General features: G+C 48.5%; 1 long non-coding RNA gene across 1 annotated transcript; it reads left to right on the forward strand.

The window, feature by feature from the left end:
* The first annotated feature begins 4,464 nt into the window (after positions 1-4,464).
* LOC131133296 (uncharacterized) lies at positions 4,465-6,112 on the forward strand. The gene is made up of 3 exons (XR_009130862.1): positions 4,465-4,937; positions 5,010-5,078; positions 5,834-6,112. It is a non-coding gene; the product is annotated as an uncharacterized LOC131133296 (long non-coding RNA).
* The last annotated feature ends 4,065 nt before the right edge of the window (positions 6,113-10,177 follow it).

Below are 10,177 nucleotides of genomic sequence, written 5' to 3' on the forward strand. Positions count from 1 at the left end.
AGCTGAAACAGTTGGTGCGTAGACAGCCTAATTCCACTTTGCTTGATGTTAGGGCAGAGGCGATCCAGTGGGAGCGCGAAGGGTTACCTGGTGGCGCAAGAGGCCGTAGTCACTCCATCCCCCTAATGTTTGGTGTCCAGTATGGGGTTCATGGTGGTCCTCAGGTGTCTGTCCCCTCGTCTTCCGTATCAGAGATGAGTGAGATGAAAGAAATGCTAAAACGTCAGCAAGAGCAGCTCAATCAGCTCACTGAGAGCCTTGCTCGGCTGCAGAATCCCCAGCAGTACAACCGCCCACCGCGTACCGGCCCCATAGTGTGCTTGCGCTGTAATCAGCCTGGTCATATTGCCCGACATTGTGATGGAGCACGTGTTTCTTCCCGCTCACAGGTCCCCTCCCGACCCCCTCCTACCCCTGGTAGGCAGTCACACAACGCTCCGGTGTCGGAAAACTAGTGCCCACTGAACTGCGGAGCCACAGTTTGGGTGGGGCCGCCACTGGCTCACAGGAGGTTTCAGGTAGCTTTGAGTCTTCTAAGCTGATTTCATCTTGTCCCCATCTAGATGTGGACATGGGTGGAGTTAAGGTTCCCTGTTTGGTAGACACGGGTTCCATGGTCACCACGATTTCTGAGGGCTTTTTCCGCCAGTATTTCGAGCCTTGGGGTCAGGAGCGCCTGCGGTCGTGTCACTGGTTGGAGCTCAAGGCTGCTAATGGTTTGGCTATCCCCTATCTGGGCTACCTAGAGCTTGAGGTGGAGCTTTGTGGTAAGCTGATGCCCCACTGTGGAGTGTTGGTGGTAAGGGACCCCCCTGATGGTGCACCTGCCCGGGTGCCTGGTGTTTTAGGGATGAATGTGATGCGCAAGTGTTACCACGAGCTTTTTGTGCAACATGGCGCTACTTTGTTTTCGCAGCCTTGTGTTTTGGAGGCCCCCAGGCCTGTTATGCAGGCCCTACAGCAGTGCCGCGTTGACAGCACTCGGACACCTCGTGACGTTCCAGGACAAGTAAAGATCAGAGGTAAGAGAACTTGGCGAATCCCTGGCGGAGCCATGAAAGTTGTGACTGCCACATGTTCAGCGCAGTATGCTGGTTCCACTGTTCTCTTTGAGCCCTCTGATTCTGGTTTGCCTGCTGGGTTGCTTGCGTCCCCTGCCTTGGTCCGAGTAGTCAGAGGTACAGCCTACATACCTGTTGTTAATGTGGGCACCATCGAGGTGTTGTTGCATCCCCGTACAGCTGTTGGCACGCTGGACTTTGGGAATGTGGTCAGTCTGCCTGCAGGGGTCACCGAGGTACCCTCAGGTGTGGCCACTCTGTCCTCCCAGACAGCTGTTCCCAGTGTGCAACAGCAGCTGGGAGACATGGACCTGTCCCCATTGTCTGCTGAGGAGCAAGGTAGGGTGAGGGCTGTGCTTCAGCAGTACACCCCTGTATTTTCAGCCCACGAGGGAGACCTTGGGTGTACCAACCTCATCTCCCACGACATTCCTCTGGTTGACCATGTCCCGGTCCGGCAGCGCTACAGGCGTATTCCACCTTCTGAGTACGAGGTCGTAAAGGAGCACATTAACCAGCTTCTGTCATCCCAGGTCATTTGGGAGAGCAGTAGCCCCTATGCGTCTCCTATCGTATTAGTGAGGAAGAAAGATGGTTCAATTCGCATGTGTGTTGACTACAGGCAGCTCAATAGTAAAACCCATAAGGATGCCTTCCCTCTACCACGCATAGAGGAATCCCTGGATGCTCTGTGCGGTGCTCGCTGGTTCTCGACCCTGGATTTGGCCAGTGGTTACAACCAAGTTCCAGTTACTGAGGCAGATCGGGCCAAGACTGCCTTTTGCACACCCTTCGGCCTGTTTGAGTGGAACAGAATGCCCTTTGGGCTCTGTAACGCCCCCAGTACCTTTCAGAGGTTAATGCAGCGTATCTTTGGTGATCAGCAGTGTCAGTCATTATTATTGTATCTGGATGATATCGTTGTGTTCTCCTCCACTATAGAACAACACCTGGAGAGGCTAAAGTTGGTCCTAGGTCGATTACAGCAGGAGGGCCTCAAGGCAAAGCTCAGTAAGTGCTCCTTCTTCCAGAGAGAAGTGAGTTACTTAGGCCATGTGATTTCTGGTGAGGGTGTCTCCACCGATCCGAGCAAAATTGAAGTGGTCGCCAACTGGCCAATTCCTACCACTGTTTCGGAGTTACGCTCTTTCCTCGGGTTCGCCAGTTATTACAGGCGGTTTGTGGAGGTTTTCGCCAAGCTGGCAGCCCCTCTGCACAAAGTTGTAGCTGAGTGTAGCAACACTAGGGCTGGTAGGAGGTCTGACCGTGGTGTTATCGGGTGTTGGACTGACCAGTGCCAACAGAGTTTTGAGGCATTGAAAGCTAGGCTTACCACTGCACCTGTGTTGGCTTATGCTGATTTCTCCCTTCCTTTTGTCCTCGAGGTGGATGCAAGCCATGGCGGCTTGGGCGCGGTGCTCTCTCAGGAGCAGGCAGGTAAGGTAAGACCGATAGCCTACGCTAGTCGAGGTCTGAGGCCCACAGAACGGAACATGGCTAACTACAGTTCCATGAAATTGGAGTTCTTGGCCCTTAAGTGGGCCATGACGGAAAAGTTCAGGGAGTACTTATTGGGTAATAAGTGTGTGGTTTATACGGACAACAACCCTCTTAGTCATTTGTCTTCGGCTAAACTGGCTGCTACTGAGCAGAGGTGGGCAGCTCAGCTGGCCTCTTTTGACTTTGAGCTCAAGTATCGTTCTGGCAGAAGCAACAGGAATGCAGACGCGCTCTCCCGTCAGCACCTGCCTGCCCCTCAAGACGTGGAAACGATGCTTCCCGGCACCGCCATGCCTCAGCCCTTGGAACAGGCCCTGAGATTGAGAAAGATGGAGGTAACTCAAGCTTCTGTCGCTGTCATGCCACAGCGTTCTGCCCCGGAACTTCATGCCCTTCAACAGGCTGATCCTGTCATCCAGGAACTGCTAGAATTCTGGCAAAGGAAACAGCGTCCCACTCGGGAGGAGCGGGCACAGCTGTCTCAGTCTGCACTGGCCTTGCTCCGTCAGTGGGACAGACTGGTCGAAAAGGATGGGGTGCTGTATCGCCAGGTGTTCCGCCCCGATGGTGCTGAAGCTATGCTTCAGTTGTTGCTGCCGAGTGCGCTGTGTAAAGAGGTCCTGACCAAAGTCCATCAGGAGCACGGGCACCAGGGAGTGGAGCGAACGTTGGCGCTCCTACGGTCCCGATGCTACTGGCCCAGCATGTCTGCAGACGTGATCCGATGGTGTCAGACATGTGAGAGATGTCAGGTTGCCAAGGATGTACACCCCAAAGCTAGCGGCTTTATGGGGCATTTGTTGGCGTCACGCCCCAATGAAATCCTTGCCATTGATTACACCACCCTGGAGCCTGCCCAGAATGGTGTAGAGAACATCTTGGTGATGACAGATGTGTTTAGTAAGTACACCGTAGCTATTCCAACCCATGATCAGCGTGCTGCCACGGTGGCCAAGGTTCTGGTGTTCGAGTGGTTCTACAAGTTTGGTGTTCCTTCTCGGTTGCATTCTGACCAGGGTCGTAATTTTGAAAGCTCCCTCATCCAGCAGTTGTGTAACTTGTACGGCATTGTGAAATCTCGTACCACTCCCTACCATCCGCAGGGAAATGGTCAGTGTGAGCGGTTCAACCGTACACTCCACAATCTGTTGCGTACACTGCCAGTCTCCAGGAAGAGGGATTGGAATGCCTGTTTGCCCCAGGTCCTCTACTGTTACAACACTACTCCCCATCAGGCCACGGGTGAGTCGCCCTTTTTCCTGATGTTCGGCCAAGACCCTCGACTGCCGATAGATTTCCTGTTGGGTCGAGTTGAGAGTCCTGTTGGTGGCTCGGTTCACGAGTGGGTTCAGGAGCACCAAGCTCGACTGCAGGTGGCATTTGAAGGTGCAAAGGAGCGCTTGCAACAGGCCGCTGATCGCAGACGACGAGCCCATGACCAGCATGTGAGACATCTACCGTTAGGTGAGGGTCAGTTGGTGTTTTTGCGGGACTTTAGTGCCAGGGGCCCTCATAAGACCCGTGATAGGTGGAGTTCGGTAAAGTATCAAGTGTTGAGGGCACCAGGCCAAGGGGGTTCCGTGTACACAATCGGGCCAGTAGACGACCTCACCAAGGTAAGACAGGTACATCGTACTATGTTGAAGGCCGTGGTTGGAGTAGACTCCTCCGGTAGTGCCTCTTCCCATAACTCTCCCCTTGTTGCAGAGCCACCTGTTGAAGATGAGTGCTCATTTGAGTATGATTTGCTTGTTTTGGGACACCAGACTCCTGAGGTACCCGCTGCCATGCCCACCACCAGGTTAGTGACAATGACTTGTCCCACACCCCAGATTTTAGTGCCACCGCCCAACTCAGACCCCCCTGGGCGTTGTCCCTCGAGTGCTTCACCAGAGGAAGCCTCAACATCTTTGGCTGTTCCCTTAGTTGGTCAGGCCGGTTCGGATCACATGGCTCCTCGTCGGACCCTTCGGTCAACTGCTGGCCACCACACTAATGTGTATCACCTCCCACGGCCAGTTAGAAACCCACAAGTTGCCAACCCTTCTGTTTCGAATGGAGTGTCTGCTTTGTTTAGACCTTGGAGCTAGTTTGTAGTGTCTCCCTCATTTTTGTTCATCGTCGGGGCGACGATGCAAGAAGGGGGGATAGAATGTAGCAGCATAGGAGTATGTTCATATCCCCCTATGCAGCGTGTCCCGTTAAACAGAGTTCACTGCCGGCCAATCATTGGGTAGGTGGAGAGTATTTAAGCAGCGCTCCTCTCACTGCTTCTCTCTCTGCACTTCCGTCTGTGTACTTCCGGGGTCAAGTGTTCGACTGAGACAGTGACCGGTGTGCTGTTGGGGCATACGTGTCTTTCGGCGTCCTATTGTGGTGAGTGTTATCGCTCCCTCTCTCTCCGTTGCTGTGCATGCTTGTAGTCTGCTAATGCGAGTGTGGTCATAGGTGAGACGCCCGTAGCCGCCTGGGTTTACTCCCTCGCTCCTCTCATGTGCCTGTGTATCTGCTTAAAAGGTATGTAGAGTACTAATATAGGTCGTAACCGCATCATCGTCGGCCTTATAATTAATTTTAACATCTGCGATAGGTGTAATCTGCCTGAATGCCAGCCGTCTGAGAACTCCGCTGTTTTGTCTCCACTGCTTTGTCTCCGCTGTTCTGTCTCTGGGGTTGCTCTCGTTGCTTTGTCTGCGCATCCGCTGCTTGCCTTGGCTGGCTGCTTTCCCGCCGCTGTGCTGCGGCTTTCCGCTGACCTGTTCCGCTGCTGCTCGGTCTTGTGGCTTCGCCTGGCTTGGAGCTTGGCGCTGGTGGCCTCTGTCTGCGCTCTGGACTGCTCTGCCTGCTGTGGTCGGCCCGCGTGCTGGGCTGTGACTGACTTGCCAGGCCGCTCGGCCTCTCCTGACGGACACTACGTGCAATCTCTATTATAGAATTCCGCTTTTATGTGTGTGTTTTAATGGTGGGGTTGTAGATCCCTTTTTGTTTAGTTACAATTGTATAGGTTTTGCTCTTGTTTAGATTATTTCTATAGGTTTACCTTTTGTTTTAGGGTTATTTTGACTTAGTTATATTTTCTAGTCTAGTTGTTTTATTTGATTTTGGGAATTGGGTGGATTTTCCTTGAATAGTTCTTCTTTTGTTTATCATGTTTTGCTTGTTTAATTTGTGTTTAGTGGCTCTACCTTTAATTTAGTTAGTACAATTTTGTTTTTGTTTAATTGCTTTATTTTGTTTTTTTGACCCCACTAATTGTTTTATTCCCTTTTCAGTTGCTGAGGATCGGTGGTGGTGCTGGTGGTCTGGGTGGCGGTATCCCCTCCTTCCGTGTGCGGTGCTCCTCTGGGATTGGTTTTCTTTGCACAACCCTGTGTGAGTGTGTCACGTGTGACTGGGTGCTTTTTGAGTTGTTTTGGGTGGATCCCTCCCCCCTTCACTAGCCCATTGTCCACCTGGTAAGCCTCAGCACCTGATTAGGTTTCCCTCTTCCCCTTCTTGTGTGTGGTATTTTAAACGGATGTCAACTTGTTAATAAAATCTATTAATTTTTTTATAATGTGAACCATGTCTCCAGCCTCATGAGTATAATGAACCTGTGTATGCCTTAAGAGGGAATAGAAAAAAAAGAAATTGACTCTCTGGGTGAAATTCCCAGGGTGGCGTTGTCTGGTCCTCGAAAATCTCTGGTGTAAGCCAGTATTCCTTCACCCCCTACCACTGCCACACTTTCACTGGCCCACAGTTCTCCTGAACGTGATCATCACATGTATATCTGGCAGACAGACACCGACTTGTGAGAAAGAATGGTGCACTCTTTCCAAAATCAAAGGTATGGAGGAAGCTTTTTGCATGTTCTGCTGAAGAGACTCCCATCAACTGTCTGTGTGTACAACATAATTGGTTACTATAGGAAGGAAAAAAAGAAAAGAGCACAAACACACACCTTTGCCAAGGTTGCGCTGTTAAGCGCAAAGAGGGAAACAACATGTTTCTGTCCTTCCACATTGTGGTTAGTCCTGCAGCATGTAAGCTGACAATAACGATACGTACATGAAGGGCCTTTACTGTGAATTCCCACACAAACACAAAAGATGGGATCCGAATTAATAGCCAGTTAAAAGTCATGCTGCAACATAAGACAACAAACAACACACTGGACGCCAATGGACACTTTCCATTCCATTCCATTCTGCTCCGCTTATCCCAGTCCAGGTCGCAGTGGCAACAGTATTCCTGGGTTCCTCCCAATCACGCCCCTCCAGGTCACACTGGTCATTGCCACATGGGCGCTGAAGTCGATTGTCTTTGTGCCTCAAACTAAATGCGTGTCAGTGTGTGAACACATGCCCCGAGTCACCGCCACCTTAGTGCTGTGTGTTGTCACACACATGGGGAGTGTAAATGGCAACATGACCATAAAGGATGAGCAGTTCTTCTTTTCACATATCTTTTCACTGCAGTTGAATTTGTCAATTTGTTTCTTTCAGCTTTTTCCTGATTACGGAGTCACCACATCGGATCTTTTCTTGTTTTTGATCCGCATACTGATTTTTGGCTCGAGCGCTTTATATTCCAGGTGCCCTTCCTGGTGAATACAGATTATGCTTACTAGTGAATACTGTATAGTATGTGTATATATGAACTTTAGCTATGTTTGGCACAGAATCAAAATTAATATGAACTATCAGTCAATTCACACAGCCAATTATTTGTTTGTAAAATATTTTTTGTCAATATTAGGACTTTGATTTAATATTTCTGTACTTGATTCTCATAAAATGAAATTTTTTCTTGTTTTTTTTTTGTTATATATTATAATTATATATTAAATATTGCTTAAATGTATTTTCATTTTAAAATGTGCAAATGGCCCCTTGGCAAACATAAGACATTCAGAAAATGCATTCAAAGACGTTATCTAATTATGCTATGTTGGTTAATACGAGCGTAAAGGTGACTATGGGGTGTCATTTCTTGTCGAGACGGCACTATCCATCCATCCATTTTGTATACCGCTTATCCTCACTAGGGTCGGGGTATGCCGGTGCCTATCCCAGCTGACTTTGGGCGAGAGGCGGGGTACACCCTGAACTGGTGGCCAGCCAATTGCACATACAGACAAACAAGCATTCATGGAGAACATGCAAACTCCATACAGAGATGCCAAGCGAAGAATCCAACCCAGGTCTTCCCGATTGTGTGGCCAACAGTTTTTGTAACTATGAAAATATTGGAGTCGAGTTCCTAACACAGTCGGGTTTGGAAATATTTACCCATGCTAAACGAGGGATTACAGTATATGTAAATGACCAGCACACTGTGCAATAAACCATGAAAACACAACATTTTGCCCGAGGCAATTTGTTCAGATGAGCTGCCTTTGCAACATGACAACATCAAGTGTTACTGAAGCACAGCACAACTGAAGGGACACATGGTTTGTGGAGAATTTCTCGGAAATGATGAAACCACAAGGATGTACTGTAGATAAAGAGCTGCGTGTCAAAGCTGCAGTGTTGCGGTGAGGATCATTGTGGAGTTCACACGCCTGTTGAATGAGGAACTCTGGTCCTCCCCTACGGTGCTTCAGCACTAACCATCGCCAGAACAAAGGAAAATGTTCAACACGTCTCCAGCACAGCCCAATTAAGCCATCACATTTTTGCTACAGTGGCATCATTAGGATTTTTTAATGAAGGAACAAAGTGCACTTTGATGTGAGATGCAACAGGAAGGGCTTCTTGGACTGCTGTGAGGACACATTCTTCCAGCTCTCTGGGCACTATCCATTAAATGTTCAGCACTCCACAGGATGCAGCTTTTTCACTCTTTTTCAGGCTACAGTCATTTTATTGTCAACAATCTTGCCCTCTAAGTATATTAATATTATGAGAAAGTAATTAATTAATCACGAGTCACTTGAGGAGAAGCACAAAATATGCGCCTGTGCAGTTCTAAGATCTGCAAACTCAGACATGCAGCTGTGAACTTTTCATGGCACCGTATGTGGACTCTTTGGAGGAGGACTCATCCTATTTGTGGAACCACTCAAGGATCACACACCCCAGTGTTGTTTTGGGGCTGCCATCTTATTTTTAGTCTTTTGGCCGAAAATGATTGTTACTTTTTGTCACATTTTTGTCATTTCTATATGTGACCATTTGAGTCCAGTTTTAGTCGACAAAAACTCCAACAGATGTTAGTCTGGTTTCTGTAAAAATAAACAAAAACGATACATTATTACATAAGGTGTTTCAATCGGAACACATCATTTGGACAAAATACGACCTTGTAAACAAAACATCAAGTCCCAATATTGGGAGTGTTGATGGACTGGTCAATTGCAAGCGTTTCCCTTCACCAAGACGGCACGGCGATCACATCACGGTTGTCACTCATCACAGTTCCGATTTTGCAGATTCACTCTCACAGTTAAATAATAAATAGTGATTTTTTATGGTTGACCCCTCCATCCATCGTCTATGCTGCTTATGCTCACTAGGGTTGCAGGGGTATGCTGGAGCCTATCCCAGTTGAGGAGATTCGGAGGAAACCCTGGACTGGTGGCCAGCCAATCCCAGGGCACATATAGACAAACAACCATTCCCACATTCATACCTATGGACAATTTGGAGTGGCCAATTAACCTAGCATGTTTTTGGAATGGGGGAGGAAACCCACGCATTGGGAGAGCATGCAAACTCCATGCAGAGATGCCCAATGGAGATTGGAACGCAGATCAGGTCACAACTTCATAAAGCCAGGGTCATAAACTGTACATTTGCATTGCATTTCCTGCAAATAACAAGACACAAGATCCTAAGTCTACCAGACTGGACCCCCTAAACGCCTTGGCTGTGCCTCACAATTCTGTCGAATAAAACCAACAAACACAACTTGTGACGAGAAGCAGCCTTGGTTTGAGTGTGAACAGGTGTGACTTACGGCAGGCAATGAGAAAAAAAGCTCCTCTCTGATTGTAACGGGACGAAATACTCCAACAGAGCACCATGTTCATAAGTACTTTTACTTTTATTCACGCAATCTTCATGAGGCACCCACATCATCCAGAGCCTTAAAGAATCCCCAGGCTTTGCCACTGAGGACTTTGCTACCTCCCTCTGCTACCTCAGGCACTCAGATTCTACATCATCTACAGAAGGTGTGTCAATGGTAGAAGGAAGACGTCACAGTAGTCCTTCCAGCCATGATTACATCAGCAGGCAATGTTGATGTTAGCAGGCAATGCTGGCTGGTGTGCCACAACCTCTTTGAGGCTGGCCAAAAACATGCTCCATGGTCTCAGGGATCCTACGTGGAAGTTGACTTGCACACGGAGCAGCCTCTAAAATATACAATAAATATACAATTTATGAAATCACTAAGCAATAGTAATGTTATAGTAATGATACATTACATTCGATTAGATTACCTTCACACTGCATGTAGTTAGCCATGGCATGTCCAACATGATAGAGTTCTCCTCCCATACTGTGTGGAAGTGGTAAGACTTCTTACTTTGCCTTCGTTCCCCACCCCCATTGAAACACTTTAGAATACACACAGTTTAAAATAAGTAATTTGGAGAAGCTAACTAGTAAGCTTGTTAACTTGCT

Source organism: Doryrhamphus excisus, chromosome 1 (genome assembly GCF_030265055.1).
Source record: "Doryrhamphus excisus isolate RoL2022-K1 chromosome 1, RoL_Dexc_1.0, whole genome shotgun sequence".
Lineage (NCBI taxonomy): Eukaryota > Metazoa > Chordata > Actinopteri > Syngnathiformes > Syngnathidae > Doryrhamphus > Doryrhamphus excisus.